The 19,964-nt window shown below is 40.5% G+C and overlaps 1 protein-coding gene across 1 annotated transcript in view; it reads left to right on the top strand.

Moving 5' to 3' along the window:
* Positions 1–1,039: 1,039 nt before the first annotated feature.
* Positions 1,040–19,964, top strand: part of rap1gapb (RAP1 GTPase activating protein b) — a 92,718-nt gene continuing 73,793 nt past the window's right edge. Inside the window, exon 1 of the mRNA XM_020096764.2 lies at positions 1,040–1,336. The gene's annotated coding sequence lies outside the window, so the exon portion shown is untranslated. The remainder of the gene's footprint in view (positions 1,337–19,964) is intronic.

Below are 19,964 nucleotides of genomic sequence, written 5' to 3'. Positions count from 1 at the left end.
GTCTTTGTGTATTTAATCTGTGTGCTCCCTGCTCTCTGTGACAAGCGAACAAGTATTTTCTCATTATCGTCCTCTCATGTTTTTGCCTGTGAGGCAGTTTCTTGTCTTTGAGGATGCCTCACCCTCTGGATTTGTTTGCCATCTTCTGCCTGCCTGTGCATGCAATGTTTTTGCAAGTAAAGACGCAAACATTTTGGATTCTATTTTGTCTTGAGTCAGGCTTTCGAGGTCTTGCCTTTCGGTTAAGCGTGGAACCTGAAACACTGCATCAGAGGAAAAGGTTAAAAACAACAGGAAGGAAATAAGGATTTTTAACATTATGGGTGGAAGAAAATTTGTATTGATTTTTACATTTCCCTAAATGGCCTCTTGTCTATATTTATGATTTCAAGGCTTACATCCATACACAACCACTTTTTAAATTCTTGTCTGAATCTAACTTTCTGCTTTGCTGGGGTCAGTGTCAGCCGCCTCTTCTCTCCATGACCCTGATGCAGTCCATAATTTCCCCAGCTGGATTCATGCGGCTCTACACAGCCACAAACATCAAATCCCTCACATCAGCAGCGCCTGAGGAGGAATACAGCCCAACACGAATCGCTGATGGACACAGAATGACTGGGAAGATGGATGGGGCTTTCTAATGGGGATGGTTTGTGGAAGGCAGGCGGGTCTCAGGAAGCAGCTGAGGAAAAGTATGAGTGTGTAAAACACTAATCCCCCTTTAGAACATGACTGAATGAGGGGTTCTTCTATCTTAAAGGCATCTATTAAAACATGTACACTCCCTTGTGTTGCACAGGTGAGGGTTTTATGAATAGTATGAAAAATAGCAGATGTTCTTATAAACCCTCACAATTACCCTCATGTGGATTTTGCACAAGAAGTCAATGAGATGCAGAGAACATGCAGGAGGGCGAGTGTGTGTGTGTGTGTGTGTGTTTTGCTCCTCCAGCTGTTAGAAGCTGCTGAATAGTAAAGCTGCAGCATGATTCAGTGTGTGAGTGGATGGAGTAGGAAGCGCATTGGTCGGCGGGGATCGGTCACATGACGGTGACAGCATGTGCGTTTTAAAAGAAAGGGGAAAAGAGATTTGAGCGTCAAATGCGGGGCTGATAACGCACCGAGGACCCGGCTGCACAAACCCGCACCTGCTTCACCCCGGACCCGCCTCCAGAGGAGAGGATCCTCATTTCCCATCTCCAACCGCAATTTGCAAGAACAAAAATCCCCGCAAGATTTAAACGCACTGACCCACCTTTTGTTTCCTTCATCACCACCACAACGGCGAGGACGCGCGTCCACGCAACACCTCGCACCGTTTCTCTCCAAAAAGGTAAGAGAATACAACTTTTGTTTTACGCGTAATTGCTGCGTAAATGTGTTTTTACGCATCGTTCCGCAATTCAACAAACCAGACTAGTTCATTTTCCCTGCAACATTTTTGACAAACCTCACGCACGATGTGACGGAGCGTGTGCACCTGACAATGCAAGAGGCGGTAAGATGTGAGGAAACTGCGCCAACACGAGCCAGCGATGTTTGTGTTTCTCCAACAGCTCTGCAAACTGCGATTGTTTTTCATGACTCTGGGCCACAGGGTAACTTACTCTCAGTCACCGCAGCAGCCTAATTAAACATTCGATGTGTAATTAATTCTGCCTTTCCCAGTAGCCTCAGTACAAAATCCCCATTTCCAATTAGCAATCCTCCAATAACTTGGTAAACAAGCCGATAAGAAAATCCAGGCAGTTTAAACGCTTTAACACACAGAAGCGGTCCTGATTAAACTGCCATCAAGTATTTTGTCATTTTTCTTTTTTGTGTTTTGCTGCAGTAGTTTTTATTCTATCTCAACAATTAGTTTGAAACTCACTGCAGATTTGCTTGTTTCCAAATATGACAAGTCTCAGCTGTTTAATGATTATCTCTGTATTTGTCTCTAGTTGTCAATTTAAGGGAGGACTCGGCTGTTTACAGAGTCAAAGTTTTGTCTTGAAAGCCTCTGGTTTGACTCCCTTATTTGGAGAATATTGCCTCTGAGCAAGACATGGCTCCAGCAGTCCTTTCAGAAGACTGCAATTTATTCAGTATTAATGTGATTTTCTCCAAAGCTCATCTGGTTAGCATGTGTCTGTCTACATCCTGATGCCGACCTGTACATTCAGAGATGTGACCCCTGGTCCTTCTCGTCCTGGATGCCCAGCAGGCTGCAGGCTCACTCACAGTGTAACCTGGCTGCACACTGGGCGGTTCACTCCATCACCTTTACTGAATGTCAGAGCTGCTCTCTTCTCCTGCCAACAACTCTTTTACTTTTTACAGCACAATCGTAATCAGGACTAACTTTGGTCTCTGAGGCGTCTTTCATCTTCTGCTGATCCCTAAAGTGTTTAAATGCGTTGCTAAATGGAGGTGCTCTCCTGCGCAATCACCTCCTGCTGGTGAGGATTAACTATACGTCAGAGAGATACATGTTCGCTGAAGCTGGTGCAAAAGACGTATTCTGTTGAGAACTAAATGACGTAAGAATTGTGAGTGTAAATCAATTTCAACACCTGCTCCTGACAATAAACTATGTTGGGAGAAACCAGAGATGTGGAAGTTATCAGCCAGTACACTGAGCTGTGTTCACAGGGAGCCAGATCTCTTGAGCAATCTTGGATTTGCCTGTCATCTGATGAATTGGCTTCATTTCTCGAGAACCGATCGTGTTCTCAGCTTCACACTTAACATATGTATGTTGAGGGGCCAAAGATACGTGATAAGTTCAGTATTAACTTCACAGAGGTTTGAATGAACAGGTGAACAGCTCTTTGTGCAGCAGCGGTTGTGCAGCTTCAGGTCAATTTTAAGGCATGTTAAGAACGGGCACGTCAAGGGTCATATAAAAAGGACATGTTACATGTTTAAAAAATAGATTTTCAGAGGGGCACTTTAAAAGATTTAAATCATAGAGCTGAGGAAATGTCATATGCCTGCTCAGAATAAAATGCTGAAACTAGCGCAAATCATTCATTTTCGCTCATTGTGTGGCACTTAATGAGGGAACGACACAAGATGATGCACAAATTCACTCAGAAAGCGAAGGATGGCACTTATCACAAGCAACCTTCTTTTGCTTGAACGAGAGCTTTTATTTGTGCAGCTTTTCTTTTCCTGTTAGCATCGCTGCAGAAATTCTGTGGCATCTCTGTCTTTTAATTTGAGTGACTCTGATAATGTGCTTCCAGTAATCCTTAAAGCTTTCAGTCTGCAGTCTTCTCCTCTATTCAGGCTTTATTCTGGTTTGACGTTCACCTCGTGGAACTATCATACGCTTCTACACAGTTGTTCTGTAAACAAAATGAATTTGTACTTTAGGTCAAACAATTTAAACAAGAACATTTCTATGTAAATACCCTTTGAATGTTCCACGGATAAGAACTGCACCTTGTCTGTATAAAACATGCCTGTAACTCTCAGTGGTTGAATGGTATTAAATTATAAAGAATGCATTTTGAAGGGCTATGAAGTATGTACTGTATATACGAACATTACAAATATTATAGTTACACACATTAGTAAAAGCAAACCCTGTGTATATTGTGAACAGAGACAGAAAAGATAACTGCTGCTGCAGTTTGAATGTTCAAGGACGTCTCTTAGTCGCTTATTAAAAGCATGTAAAAAACATCACTGTGCTCTGACCTTCAATTAAAGAAACAACAGATTGGCAGGTTGAAGATGAAATTGATAAAGATCCGAATGTGACACCCTGCTGGGTCCTTCACGGGCACACCGCTGGTCTGATTCTGATGAATTTGGGCTGAACTGTTGTTCCTGACTGGCTGTGTTATGTGTGAGAGACATCAATTTTTTTCTTTTTTTATTGTCGTTGCCTTTTAGTCTTTTTGTTTCCATGTGTTTGTGATGCTACAGCAAACCTGGAGCAGGACTGGAGGATCAGCCAGAGTCTGACTCAGAGTTACTGTGTTTCATTGCACTTAACTGTAATTAACCAATCAAATATATTGGAGCAATGCACATTCAACATCTAAGCAAAGTGCTCACTGTGGCTCTTTGAGTTTTCTTTTCTTCCCCCCCCCCTTTAATTTGTCTTTAACTATACTTTTCACTTTTTCCAGTGTATCTAAAAAAACCCTCAGGATATATGTAATGAATTCAGCACTGGAGTTTTAGATGATGAGTGACTGCAGATTATTTTATTTAAAAATGTATTTAGCGCGTACTTGGGTCCTTTTTAGTTTGGTTCGTGTCTGCTCTGCTAACATGGAGGAGGCAGTGTTTATGCCAACCTGGCAAAGAAGCAGAGACACTTTCAATCTTATTTTACTTTTACTAACAAACAAAAATCGGAGCAGGAGTATCTCCTGTGTATCGGGGGCAATTCAAACAACTGTTATTACCAACAAGTGATTCTTGGTACCACTTATCGCACATCCACTCTCTGCACATATTAATTATTAATATTTACTCACGTCATATACACAAGCGTAATTTTTGACTCTCGAGTTGACTCACGCAACAGAACATCGAATCAAACAAGTTTCATAGTTTGCCTCATTCTGTCATCTGACATTGATTTTCACAAAGGATGAAAGGGAAGGTTTGGTTAAGCCTCAGATGAAAGACGAGTGGATGAAAGATGAAAAAACAAACCACCATCAACATGCTCTGTACTGTAATTTAAACCATGAAATGAATAGAGTTAATCACAATCATTCACAGAATATTATGTTGGTTTGTAACTGAGGTTTTTTTTTACACCACGAAAGAGTGAAATTGTCAAACATTTACGACTGATCATCAAATTCGAATCTCCTTGCTGCAGCACCACAGGGGTCTTTCCGGGTCCTTTTGATGATGTTTTGCAATTCAGGGGCCGCTTCCTTCGCGGGCTGCATTTGAAGACAGATTACAAAACAGCAGTGAGCGACTACACCGTCACATTTCAAGGTCATTTTATGTGTTTGTTTAAAGGTGTGATGGTAAAATTAAAGTGCAGGCCACTGCGCTGAATGGGGGTTTTTGCAGTTCAGACCATTGTTTCACACATTTAGTCATTGTTTTAACTTACCTGCAACAGTAAAGTAGATATTGAAAGTTTATTTATGTTTATATTTGTATTAAATCATGTGTAAATCAAAGAAAATTGAAGCCATAGTAATACAAACAGCAAGAGCTGACAAATTCAGCAAAACACAGTCACACACTCTGCATTTTCTTAGAGGTGTTATAAATCTGAGGAATAGAGGCACCGTGAGATGTAATAAACAGGAAACTTGTTTGGTATTCTGTGGTGCGACCAGAGTACTCATTTCATGTAACGGCTTTATTGCCAGAGAGCAGCAATAGAAGAGTCCAATCATCCCCTCGTCCAATGATAGTACGACTGTTTTTGTCTGTATATAATTAAAGACGACCGCCCGACTCTGAACTCTCCCAAAGACACGTCCGAGATAAGTGTCTTTGGAAGTACACTATTGGTTTTTCTTGTGCTCCTGATTTGTTCTTTGATTGCTTTTTCCTGTGTAGTTCATGGAAACATGGAATCCATTATCCTCCAGGTAACAGCACGTTGGCAGAGACTGAGCATGTTATCAAAAAAATCTTTCATTACATTCTTGTTTGCCAGCACGAGGCATTATTCAGCACATTATAAATGTTTCACCTTTTTATGCGATTTCCCAAACTCCCTCAGTCTTCACATGCTCGTCTGGAGAATGACAGGATATGAGGTTTCATCCTGAATTGCAGGCAGAGGAGTCGTCTCCTCTGAGGAGAATGAGCCTTGAAGTCTGGAGTGAAAGCCAGATTTCAATTTATGACAGACATTGTGGAGAGGAGAGGTTTTAAGGAGCCAAATTGAGGCGTCTGTGAAACAAGCAGTGGCGATTCATTATTTTAATGGCCAAGGCCTGGAACCATGAGTGGGGATGAAACACCGGAGAGAGACGGTGACAGGATGAGCAGCTTCGCTTCTCTCGCTTGTGGAGTTCTTGAGTTGTTAAGGTGATCGGCTTCAAACTATATATCTTACTAACGCTGTTTATAGATGATAGCAACAAATCTTACTTGTTGCAGAACTGCGTTGTGGTTCTGTAGCTTGGCTTTGCTTGTGCATCATGTGGTAGAAGTTTAGAAAAGTAGTATTGGCCCCATCAATCAAATTACCTTAATGAAATATTCCATCGTAGGTGCCAGCCAATCAATTACTGGTCTGAGTACTTCCTTGTAGCATTGCATGGACAGCTAGCATGCTGTATTAGCAGCTGGCTATATATTGTGTCCTGAGCTTAGACTGTATAAAGATTGACGATGTGACAGTTCCCCAAAAGTTAAGCTAAAGCATTCACCTGTTGACTGGATGCACTAAAGGTCATAAACCCTAACCCTCTCCATGTTAGCAGACAGGACATGGACCAAAGTAACCAGTCAAAATACATGTTTAATCAGTTTTTTTCTCAAAGATGGTTCCTCTCCTTTTTGTCTGTTCTCATCACACTGTTTTTTAGTTTTGATTCATTATTTGATGTTTTAGAAACGGAAAGATGATGTGTGTCACTAATGCGACTCATAAAATGGAAAGGATCTTTGCCCATAAGGTGGCAGTGTTTGTATCCAGGATATTTTAGCTTCATTTCTGTATAGTGGAGACATGTCTTCCATCTTTGTATACATTTGTATATGTACGCCTGAGTGGCGTGGTGTTTGACCTATATGGACAAACACCCATCAACCAGAAAACAGCTTCTTGTTTCTCAACCTCACAGAATTACCATAATTTAACATTTCCCAGGGACAAATTACAGCCTGCGAAAGCAACAGCTTCCTACAGCTTGTTAAGACACCATTAATCATGTGGGTTGTAATTAAAATTACGGCTCTTAAAATTTGAACTGTGCGCACATCTACGATATAATAACCGGTAGATAGGACGAGGTAAAGACTGTGAAATATGTCACGACCACTTTTAAATCTGTTTCACATACTTTTCTGTCACTGTTGGAATTACAATTATGTGTTCAATCAAATTACTTATCTATCGCTCGTTGCAACCCAGTGGTTCATCTAGCCGGGTTTTGCTTTCCACTGTAAATTGGTCTTTAGTGGTGCATCTTGACAGTTTCTCTTGAGCTGTGTCTCAGCTCCTGTCTGATCATTTTCCATGCACTCTTATATGCAGCCTTTCTTGCACAGCTTTCTTTAAATATGCACTGATGCTGCCAGTTTTTTTTAGATACACCTCCAGTAAATACTCAGCAGCTGCGCTTCAGTAAATCCAACCTATGTGAAGCTTGTCATATTGTTGTCACATGCTTGTCGGTTGTTGTTGAGATTATGAGAGATCCGTCATGGGAAAATCGATGGTACTTAGTTTTGCAGGCTCTATAGGTTTGTGGTGCTGTAATGTGTTGGATTAAATTGAAGTCCATTTGGTGCAGCTGTACTTGCAGGGCTGCACCCAAATACAGTTTGTGAGTATACAACATGGAGACTTTGGAAATGCTCTCTCTGTCTTGCAGCCACTGACATATTCTCTTCATTGAATCACAAATGATTTTTCTGAGAAGATGCAACTCAGTGAGATGCAAAATTGCACAGCACAAAATATTTGTGTGCCAACAAAGAGTAGCCCTGGTTTGAACTCAGGGTGTAATTATGTAAAAAGCCTAAATCAGTGTTTTCTTCAGGAACACTGGGGTGTTGAAGATGTTTGTCACATTGAAAATGTGCATAATGATTTGCCAATCTGAATTGGTTATGAAACATAGGGTAAGAGTGGGAGCCTTTTAAATAAAACAAACATTAGCAGCTCGGGGTTCTGTGCTGGGGCGGAGGGTGACACATTCCTTCTGGTCTGCATTTGTAAAAACTGTCAAATCCACATTCATGCTGTACCAACACACTGCACATTGTTTGAGACATTGTGTAGGTGCTGTTTTCAAATGACACTAATGTGGATATTGTACAAAGCAAACGTTTTCCTCAGCTTCTCATCCACTTACAAACTTAAATGAGCATATGTCAGCAACAACAACAAATATGGCGTTTGGTATATATTTTTGGTTAGCCCTGCGAGGAGATGTTTTGTTAACTGAAGGTTATGTGGATGGAGATGTATTTATTTTAATGGAGGGTAAAATGTACACCTGCAGTAGATTAGACCTGATAAGATAAGATATAGATAAGGCCTGAGTGTAGACAGGCAGTTTGCTGTGTTTCGTAGATTCTGTAAATCTTCTTCCTTATAGTCTTACTGTCATGTGTAAGGTCAACAAAAGCATAATTTGCAGCTCTTGGCTTCTCTCAGTGCCACAAGCTGTAAAAACCACATTTACATACAATTACCTTGTTAAGGGGTTGTGTTGAATACAGCAACATTAGTGTTCAGTTGAAGTTGGGCCCTTGTCCAAGTGCACTCTCCTATAGCTCTATTTTTGGTCTTCACCAACCCCCGAGGGAAATGATTGGCTCCGTAGCTGCTGAATACTCCACATTTTCTGTGTGTGTGTGTGTGTGTGTGTGTGTGTGTGTGTGTGTGTGTACTGTAACATGCCGGGCAGGTATTTATTAGTGGGTCTGTCAGAGCTTTTTCACTGAATGCAGTTGCTTGTGCTGTGGAGAGATGGAACTAAAACACAATGATAAAATTCAAAGATGTAGTTGTTCCTTGCATTGGAGTGTTGCTTGAGATCTCAGCTGGTGTCTGATACTGATTACATCTGCATTGGCTGCTGTGTTCATGTCATGTTTTGACTAAACCTGACACCAGTATGTCCCTTCTGTAAAAGAAAACAAGACTGCTGCAGTCAGACGCTCTAGATTTACTGCTGGGTCGATCCACTCCTTGCTGAGAGAAGTACAATGTACACTTAAGACAGAATCTCTTAAGTGAAATCCTTTGCCGCTTCAAACAAAGAACAGTGTCCTGTGCTGCGTTTCTGTGGGAGGGCAGAGTGGACGACTGTGGAACTGTTGAAAGGTCAGGAGGCAGGAATGAGTTTACTGATAAGAGTCATCATGGTGCTCTGGGGCTGATGGGCTGTGCTGGCTGCACATACTCTTCCATTACTCATGTAGCATGAGGACCTTGGTTCTGTCACCTCTGTAATTAAATAGTGTAATGACAGCCACCTCTGACTCAACACACATTCACACCCAGAGAAAGATGGGTTTCCCGAGGTTACCTGCGTAATTATTCATTTAAACATCGTAGCAGAAATCACATGTTTACACAGGGACTGAAATAGTATTCTTCTTTGGTCCTGAATTGAATATTTTTGATTTGGAAATACAGAAGTAGCACAACTAAACCACAAACGCTTCAGTGAGCTTGTGTCGAGCTTAAAATGAACTTTTCAGGCAACATATTGACATTTCTGTAGATGTTTCTGAATACAGGCCGTGGGGAAGTGGGAAGCTTGAAAAGGCTGCAATCAACAGCTCATACATTTTACATGTGCCAGGAAAACACAACAGGGAAATCACTGTTGGAGTCAGCTGTTGACGACCAGTAACATTTTGGGCATGGCCAGACGTATTCACCGCAGCACAGAATGAAGTTTAAGCTTTTGGCAATGAGCAACTTTCCCTGTTACATCCCAAGTCAGTTGATTATTTTCTGATGGTTTTTTTCAATGCATTCAGGGCTTTTAGCAGAATTAAAGACATTCTTATGAAGTGAAGCCAATGTGAACATACCTTAGAACTGTATTTTCTCAAATGAGAGAGGGCGACGCAATTTCTACTGAAATCTTTGAGAAAATGACCCGACCTAACTTTATTGAAACATTTTCACAGTTTATGGGCTCAATCTCTAGTTTTAAGTCTCTTCAATACAGCATGATGTACATTATGGTCCGATGTAGAGTAAAATGGTATGCGGTATGCTTTGGGGCTTAGATACCGTGTGTTTGACGGCAAGTGTAGCCGTGTGTGTGAACTGGTTTTACTTATAACTTTTGCTGACATACATATATCCTCCGATCATTTCAGGTGAAGCCCTGTATTTTTAAAGATCCTGTAACGCAGTGATCGTGTATTTCTTTGTCTATTTCAAGACACTACTAGTGTTGTATCTTTGACACAAAAGCAGAAGCAAGGGACTGCTTCTCTTGGAGCAAGTGAAATGATGTCACCAGACGTTTTTTGGAATGATTTCAAGCCTGAAAACGAGGGGAAATGCCTTGAGACACATATTTAATGCAGGGTGCATCTGCTGGTGGAAGCTTGGCCAAAGACTCAGTAATGCAGTGATTAATGGAGAGAATTGAATGGAAGCCAGTGGTATAAAGCTAAGGCTTCTTTTTATGTAAACCTCAGCCTGTCAGATGTAATAAAATGCCAGAATGGCTGCTACATCCAGGCCAGACGAGACTAGTGATGCAGCGTGGTGATGACGTAAAGAGAGAAGGAATTTAACATTGGGAGAGCCTGAACTTCAATGCATCCCTTACAAGCCTGCAGGAGACATGAGTCAGACCTCATGACGACGATGACCCGTTTGCCCTCATTCTGCTACATCCCCACAAATATCTTTACATTTTCTGTTTCTCTCCCATCACTATGTCTCTGTTACAGAAATTCTGTGGAAATGGTCAAGTAGCACAAACACAATAAAATAAGATATTTCAGGGAATTCATGTTTTTATTTACAGTTGATTCGGTTAGTTGTGGTTTCACATTGCAATATAGGGATTGGACTTAAGACTCTTGAAGCACGAACGTCCTGTCATCTCCCTGTACTTGACTGTGATTGGTTTGTAGAGATAGACCAGCTGAGGTCTAAATGAACGTCCTCACCACTGAAAGATAATATCTGAGGCGAAGACGTCAAGCCATCTTGGGAGCTGCCTCAGTGACTTCTACTTCATGCAATTGGTCAAAATATTTGGAGTAGTCCAAAAAAAATGGTTAGTTTGATCCGGACCAAGTCGACCGCTTTTGGTTTGACCAAACTTCGGTCAGTCGGTCTGGTTATCTGAAGAACCTTTTCATTTTGGTTCAACTGAGAAGTCTGACGGTCTGAAGCCTCTTTATTATTTGATAAGAGTTGTTCCAGTCGTGGGTGAGGAAGAGGCGCAAACTATTATTCACCCAAAACTGGCTTTGTGCTTGTTTTTCAGAAGCACCAGCCCCGACACACCAACCTCAGAGAGATGGATGAGAAGATCACACTGGTGGATGTGAATGGGAAAAGTGTTTTAGAGCAACTAAACCCCTCAGTATTCATTTTGCACTGATGTCCAACATTCAGCCAGTAGCTTCAGAGCAGTATCACCATATAGCATCAGTTATTACAACAGATCGTTGTCTCTCCTGACTTTGAAACAGGGATTCTGATTCACTCTTCTGTGCTGCTGTACAGGGTAGATTATTAGAACATGATTATTCACACTCAAATGTATTTTCAGTATTATTAGCCACAGTATTCTTGAAACCTTCTCTTGCATGGTTAGAAAAAAACCTATGTACTGCAAGTCATGTGGCGTCCCACTTTAAGAATTCCATTGAGGCTCTCTGCAGGACAGATTTCTGACCAAGTGGCTCTTGTAGTAACAGTAAAACGTCTTTTACTGCAGCTTTATGTTGAGTCTGCAAAAGCCTTAGAATCTTGGAAGGTCTCAGGCTCTCCTTCACCAACACACTGCAACAAATCACCCACTGCGGATGTGGATCTTCGCCATCTGAGAATTTAATTCCTTTGTTTCCTTTCTTTGTGGGACATTTTTTTAGCGTTTGCATCTGGGGATTTTGTGCACCCGCTAACTTACTTTCTAAATTAACTTGCTTTCACACCCTTCCCACAACCCCCAGGTAAAGAACGAGAGGATTAAGGTGACATAAAGAATTTAGTTTTGTTTTTGTTAGATTGTTAATTTAATGATATATTTCCAGCATTCACCAGTTGAACAGCCTAGGTGGAAAATCTAAGCTACAAGATTTCTATTGCAACCAGAATAACAGGAAACCATAAAACGGGAAGTTTTACTTGTGATTTGTTTGTAAATGCACAGTTTTTTTTTAAGAAAGTGTTTTCTGCATATATTTCTCTTGAACAGTTCTCAGAAATCGCAAGGTGCAAAAGCTAACTGTGATGAATTCATAAGATGAGACGGGTGCACCTCTTTTACTCTGCAGTTCAGCCAGGTGCTCTGCCTCAAAGAAAGAAGTGTCTGTAATCCACAGAACAAAGGCAGCAAAAGAAGGAAGTGCTCGAAAAAAGTAAAAAAAAGGGATAAAATCACCTTCGGATGATCCTTTCGGCAGGTTTATTGAAAGTTGATTTTCAGTGTTGGCATCGGGCGCTCCTCAGGGTATGTGTCACAGAGGTTAGCTGGCTCTCTGTAAAGATCTATGATGTGTGTGGATAGGATCTTTTCTGCTGGCCTACAGTCGTCTAATTATGCATAGATTCATCTGAGGTGAGTGGGTTGTGTGTAATCCACTGCATTGTTTTCTGTTTTTCGCTGTCCGTGCTTTACCGTGCTGTAAAAGAAATTTAGATCATGTGGTGATGATGTGAGATTTTCAAAATGCTTCAAGGCTGCACACTAGAGGATAATTGGGCCGGTTTAGGATCTCATTTGCCTGTTTCCACAGTGGGTGCCGATTATCAGCCTAAATAATCCTGAAGTGTGAGCGGTCTACAAAATAATCTCAATGCTACTGATTGAGTCAGATTCTCCCCAATCTCAAATCATAAATATCAAACATCGACTTGGACAGAAACTCCACAGTTGCCAATGAGAGCAGGCTGAGCTGCGTCAGCTGATATTGTGTACTTGTACAGTTGCGACTAAAAACAATACATTTCCAACTCACGTCCAGGTCGTGCTGCAAAATGTTCATACAACCACAAGTTTTGCATTTGAGGTCCAGTTAGCAGACAACTGTTTTGAAATACTCCAGCACCTCTGAAGTAAATGCACAAATCTCTGTGTGAGATCATTGTCCCTCTCTGAGACAGAAGTTTTTGGAGATCTATCCAATTTGGCAAACAAACCAAAGTTGGGCCATGATTTCCTCTTGTATCTGGTTTGGTGCAAATGCAATTTTGACTTCAGAACTTTTCGTCTCCTCCTGCCAACAAAACGTTTGGGCAGTAAAACATGTTTGATCGGTAAATGGAATCTTGAAGTATTTACAGTATTTTTTTGTTGTGGCACTCGCTGGCTTAAAACTGCCTTTTTGTGTTACAGCCAGTTGTGGTTTTCAGGCTTCTTCAAAATGAGCATCTCTTATGTTTGGAGTTTGTCTGGAAGAGAAAAGTGGTGGGACCTGTTATTTCTTCAAACACTGTTTGATTAAAGTATGTGTTGATGTTTCTTGATGTTTTTGACAATGACTCAAATCTGTGACAAAACCAATTGGAGTTTTTCGGTGGTAATAAATCTCTGGAGTGTTTTCTTTTGCTCACTGTTGTTTCAAATCAATATTGTTTTGAGGTTAGCCTTTACCAAATAAGCGAGCTAGCAACCAGCCAGGAATCTTTGGTATTGATTTTCATATTAGAAATATTTTATTTTTATTTACCAAATTTAAAAGTTCTAGCAAGGAATCATTTGCAAGTTTCACATTGGAAACTGAAATTTGAAAGCATCACTGAAAGAAGTTATTTGTTGTTTTCCACAAAACGATGGTAAAACGAGGTCCATTGTGAGAACTTTTGGTTTTCTCCTCTTGTATCGCACATGATATTGTCTCAACCTTGAGATATTTGATTTGGCATAATAAAGAAACTGAAGTGAAAGGAGACATGTATGCTTAAATTCAGCGGCATAATTTTAATTTGGGGTATTACTTGAAAATGTATATATTCTCTAATCATCCGATAACTCATCACTGTCCTGTCGCTGTTTAACTTTGCAGAACTTTTAGTTACTCAGAGAAAAAAAAAGCATTGCATGTCTCCTTAATATCGATTTATATCATTTAAAAAAGTGTTAAATCAAAATGTGTCAGCACACGTTCATTCTATTTACTGTTTTTTAATATGTAGCACGCATGTAAGTCTTTTATTCCATTACTTGGTTCTGATGAGTTTATCGTAGCAGTTGTAACTCCTCGCTGTCTCTCAGCAGACATACGTACACTCACTTGTTATGCTCATTCACACACACACCCATGCAGAAGCTGCTTGTTGTGAAGTATCGGCGAGCTGTGTAACATTGCCTTTCTGCTCCCCAGGGTGCAAAGAGAGGAGGAAAACACAATTACAGTAATGAGGAGTTAGCGCTGTCTGCAGCCTCACCACAGAATGTACACCTCTACCTGTGACTGCACCAGACAGCATTTACATAAAGAGGGTGGTGTTTGTTGGACCTGAGCTGTGCCCACAGAGTTTATTTCATAGTTTTCACGGTCTGCTGAAAAGCTGTAATAACCGTTTGTGGCACAAATCAGACGCCTCAGGCAAGGCTGCAAGATGCCAATCACAAATAGTATTCTGTAAAAACCCAGTCATTATCTACAGCATGTTGTTGCAGTGGTGTTATTCCAGCTTTCACTTCCTTACATAAGTAAAAAGACATAACGCTTCCTCACATTGTATTGCACAATACATGGGTGTTTAATTATTTTCTCAACCCCAATTCTATCAATGCATATACTGTTCAATAGCAACACCAAAACTACATTGTCCAAATAACCATAAAGTTGAATCAACACCTAAAAAGTAAGTAATGAATATTTCACATTTTAACATTTGTGGAGGTAGAATTTGTTGCAGGACTAGACATTAGTTTTAGTGCATGTGCTCTTCTCTTTCATTTACCTTCTATAAACTCACTGTAAACTTAAAACATCAGTTTAATCTGTCTCTTTAAAGCCATATTGAGCTGTAGCATTATAGTTAAAGGTAGAGTCGGCAATCCCAGAGAACCCAGGACAAGGAGATTTATTTTGAAAGTAAACAGGAAAAAAATATCCAACCCCGTTACTCTAAAGCTACGCTTCCAAAACCAAGTGACTGCCTGGTGGAGGAATCCTGGAGTTGGAAAGAGGAGCACAGCATGGCTGACTGTATACTCATGGCTCATTCACAGTTTAGAAAGCACGTAGGTAGGGCATCCGATCATTTGATCCAGGACGAATGAACTCTTTCCAGCCCCACAGCTTCCACAGATGATGGATTTTATTTCTTTTTGTTGTCAGAGCTTTTCATTTATCCATTGCTAGCGGGATGTAAAAGGGATTTTAAGAGATCTAACAAAAAAAGGCTTCTCCGAAATCGCCTTCGGTTTGGTTTGGTTTTGGCACAACATCAACATGGGGAGGTTTAGGGGAAGCTCATGCTTTGGGTTTAAGTCATGACTTTGTAAAGGATAAAAGGGATGTTTGTTGTCATGGTGACAGTAATAAACTATAATAATAAACACTTGGTTATATAATGGCCATAGTTCAGAGTGAAGTTTTTTTGTTGTTGTCATTTTAGGGCATGAGCTGAAACAATGAGAGGTCAGTGTCTCTCTTTTTCTATGAAGGAGGTGATTAAAATGATACCTTGAGCTACAGGGATCAAAACAAAAGAAAGATCCAAAATATAAAGTCAATAAAACCGTTCTTCTTCCAAACCTAAATAGAAAGCTGGTGTCAGTTCTTTATAAAAATGTCCTACAGTCACTTTCTCCCAATCGTTGCTCCACAGACAGTTCCCCTCAGGTCCTGTATTCAGCGAATGTGAACACTCGATTTTGAAGACTTTGTTTACTCCGTCATGTTCCGTGTTTTCATTTTTCTACCTTCTGGCTACTCATTGTTTCTTCCTCTCATCATCCCAAATGTTTTCCACGCCTGCAGCTCTCAGGGACATCTGCCCTTGCCAGGCGCTGCTTCAACGAGTTTCTGTTTCCCTTATTGTTGCATGTCGTGTCAGGCGGCGGAAGACAAAGCATAGTATCACAAACCAATTAAAAAACATTATTTAACAGTATTTTCTTAAAATGTCAAATTAAGCAGTAGAGCTTCAGTACAGTTGTCCAGCATGTATTAACACATTGCATGTTGTAGTTTACGGCATCACACACGCTTTGGTATATTTACCGTGTAATTTGACAGAAGTCGAGGAGGCTCTCCTTATCCCCATCCCTCCGTCACACTTCGATCCGCGTGGTGTTGGTGGAACGGTTGTGGAGAAGATAACAGTTGTTATTGGTGACATAACTTTGTAAACCACATCCTGTATTGACCCTGTCGTCCGGTCACAGTTGGACAGAGACTTATTATTATGGTTGTGCGCGAAAAGCAACAAAAAGCAGCAGGTTTCAATGACGCCACATGAACGACTCTGAACATTACCCCCAACACGCTGCGTCCCAATCAACTGGCTGATTGTAGCTTAGCACATTGAATGGCGCTTCATCCCGATTCATTCCTCCATGAGTAATTACTTGCCGCATCAATCACTGTGTTGTGGGAGTAAAAAGACTGAAATGTGTTATAGCTCACAGCTTTTCCCTGCGAGCATGAATTTCCTTCATTGTGAGTCCCAATACATCTTCCTTGATTTTATTCCATTCCATTCATTAACATTGCTCTGATAGTGCAATCTTCTAAAAAGACGAGCAAAACAAACGGAATGAAAGCAATGGAGGAGCGATGCATAACCTGCAACGCATATAGACTTTATATACATGCCTTATCTAATTACTATATTATCTTCTTCCGTTTTAAAAAAAAAAAGCTCTTATGTAACAAAGCGAGACACATTTTTTTAGATCTTGTGGAAGCATTGATTTTTTACATGTTACACCTCAGGGTGAAATCCAATACAGCCGAGCTATTTCAACACATCAAGGAGGTGAGCTGTGTGTGGAAACAGGCTCGGTGCAGCAGGTGCATGTAGTGGTGTGGGCAGAAAAGCAGCAGTACTTTGCTCTGGCTGATACCAGAGAAACGAGTATGTGAACAAACTGCAAATAAACTGATGAATTCTGAATTCCTTTATCAAGATTGAGGTCGCCTCAGAGTCTCTGCTCTTCTGAAATGATCATCTGCCTTCACTTTGCCATTATTACTCAATTTGTTTTCTCCTTCATGCTCAGACTTTTCACATTTAAATCATTTATTGTGGTTTTCCTGCACCTGAAAGCTTGTTGTGTCCGAGATGATTATCTCATTCCTCTCATCAAGACGTTGTGATTACAGTTGTGGTCGACTTAATTACATTCATTCCTTCTCCGTTTTCTCTTTTGCACAGTAGGTAAATGAAAATAACTGGACTTGCTGATTAGCCTTACCTCCTGCTGTTAATTAGGATTAGAGCGCTCACGGGATATTACATTGATGGTGGTGATAGTGATAATTGCTCCACTAGGTCTGATGTGTGAGGTATTGTTGTGAAAATGCCGCAGCAGTTAATTATTAAATGGGCTGTGAATTGATGTGGACCTTTGGATGCATTAAGTATTTCTGAGATTCAATCCTGCAATTAAAATGGATATATTGGCATCACTCTCAATTACAATTGTTGTCCCGTATCAGGATAAACTCACATTACTTTATAAAACTCAGAAAGCATCTCAGTTTTCGCCACAGGATAAACGTCAAGCAAACATCTCTCGACAATTGACTGAGCCAGTTAAATCCCGATGTCTCAGTAAACTGTGTCACCACTGCTCATTCCGTAGGTGATGGGATTTCTTCTAACACCCTCAGTCTTGTTTTTACAGGTAACTGCAGATGTTGAACTGAAAAGGGTTTTAAATCTTCTCATTTCAAACGATCGCTTGGGCGTAAAGGAAGCATGAAAGCATGTTTGATGTTTTTTCAAAGATAAAGCAGCAGTGTTATTCCTGTATTTATTTCTTTTTGGCAAATTTCATGGAAAGACTAAAACCAACATTGTGATGGTTCACTCCACTGTCTCTGCTCTGTGTCAGAAACCCCTTGGTTCTTATTGAGATGTAAAAGTAAAAATGTTCTCTGACTTTTAGCAAACTTAATTCAAACTCTTTCAGCTCCAGATTATGACCCGCTTTTTTGACATGTTTTGCTGTAGTTATGGACGATGGTTGAGGAATAACTGGCTGGATTTCAAGTGACACGGATGAAGATTATTGAAAAACATCAAATGAACTCACTGGGAGAAGTTATTTTTTATCTTAATGAATGTTTCTAAAATTTAGCCATTTTAACAATAACAGCTCCAATTAAAAACAGGGTCCTGTTGCTTCCAATTTAGAGGTAATTTGCCTGAAGATACAAACAGATTTATTGATGTCACTTCAATGATGATTCAAAGACAGCGTGTTTTTGTCAAATAATTGATTCCTAATTTAGAAACAAAACTCATGAAGCACAAATTGGATGTTTTTGTATTTGTTTCCCTTTGCTTATTTGATTTCTTTCTCTTTTTTTGATAAATCCAATATTTCATGCATATTGCCAGCCAATCATAGAGGCCCACACACATTTTCAATTTATTATTCAAGCTCAAGGACAGAATCGTCATGGCAGCTTAGTACTGGCATTAACCCTACAGTGAAATTCCTGTCTGAGTTTCCATTAACCTACACAATAGAGCCGCCCTGCTAATTTTCACAGCTCCACTTTAGCAATAATTGATATTCATGATGTGTGTTCTTGCAGATGCCAGTTAAATTCAGAGTGCACAGACGAGGGTGGTGGGAGGTTTAATCTGCTTGAGGCTGTGTATCATATTTAAGTCAACAAACCCATCAAATAAGGCAAAGTATAGCCGCTTAAGACGCGATTCATACTGACGAATGAGAGCACCATGAATTCTTCGTCCAACAAATCCACTGCGTGATGGATCAGTGCATTCACCTGTGGCTGCAGCTCGGCTTTCTAGAAAGTTATTTGATTTGGATTGGTCACTTTTCCACTTCTCTGTAGGAACAGAGGAACACACAACTTCCAAAAGCTGTGGGTATATGCAGGTTTTTTTTAAGTGTGGTCATGTCCAACATCATGATTGTGCCTGAAACAAACTGTCTTGTCGGTGTTGCATCTTGCCGGATACAATAAGTCACTGTCGCACGTTCCCAAGATGAAAAAAACATTACGTACACAAACCTTCATGGCTATTTATATGCCAACTTCTGGAATTTCAATGTGCGTCATAATGTTGTGCCACAAAAGGTGTTAGACTGTCAAAATAAGGGCACTGAAGAAGAAATTAGTGGGTTCATCTGGGTGTCATGTTTCCATCACTGCCAATCTGAGCTGGAGCCAATAAACCTATCTACTGCAGAGTCATATGACTTGGGAGTGAATGCCAATTGTGTCCATTCCCATTGCAGACAAAAGCCAGATGTTAGTGGGGTTTTTAATCCGTGCAAAAGGGGCTTCACACACAGGCCAACAATCATTTATCATCTTACCCAGATAACGTCACAACATTTTACCGTCAACAAAACTGAGATCAGAATCCAAGCTTAGGTATTGTCACCGACTCAGCGGGAAGATGGTTCAAAACATCAACTTAAAAAACATGTAGCTTGCCAATGTGTGGCGAGCTGTAATGTGGTGGGAGCGTTCCGGGTCACTTCCTGCGGTGTTTGAGACGGCTGTGACCACTATTTGTTGAGATTATTGCCTCTGCATGAAGTCGGGACACAGAGGCGGTGAGCAGCATGCAACACTTTCTTTATAGAGGCCACGCTTCGCTGAAGAAATTACCTCAACAAAGATGTGATACTTCTAAAGGTTCTAGTGAACGACCTTGTAATTATGGAGTGTGTGGTTAATTAGAGAGGAAACATGCTCTAATCCTTTATGCTCTGCATTTGTCTTTTAGATACATGGGTTTCTGGAGCTTTTTGTCACATGCTGTCTTTACAAAGTGACATTTTTATTTAGGTCTAAACACATTGAACCACTACTATTGCCAAGATATTTATAAAGCATTCAGTGAAGGGTGTTAAAAGCTCCTTTCCGGCCTCTTTTGTGTTTTTTCATTCAGTGGCAGTAATTATTTAGAGTGCAGCTGAACC

This window comes from Paralichthys olivaceus, chromosome 2 (genome assembly GCF_024713975.1).
Source record: "Paralichthys olivaceus isolate ysfri-2021 chromosome 2, ASM2471397v2, whole genome shotgun sequence".
NCBI lineage: Eukaryota > Metazoa > Chordata > Actinopteri > Pleuronectiformes > Paralichthyidae > Paralichthys > Paralichthys olivaceus.
This window is presented reverse-complemented; position numbering and strand designations above follow the sequence as displayed.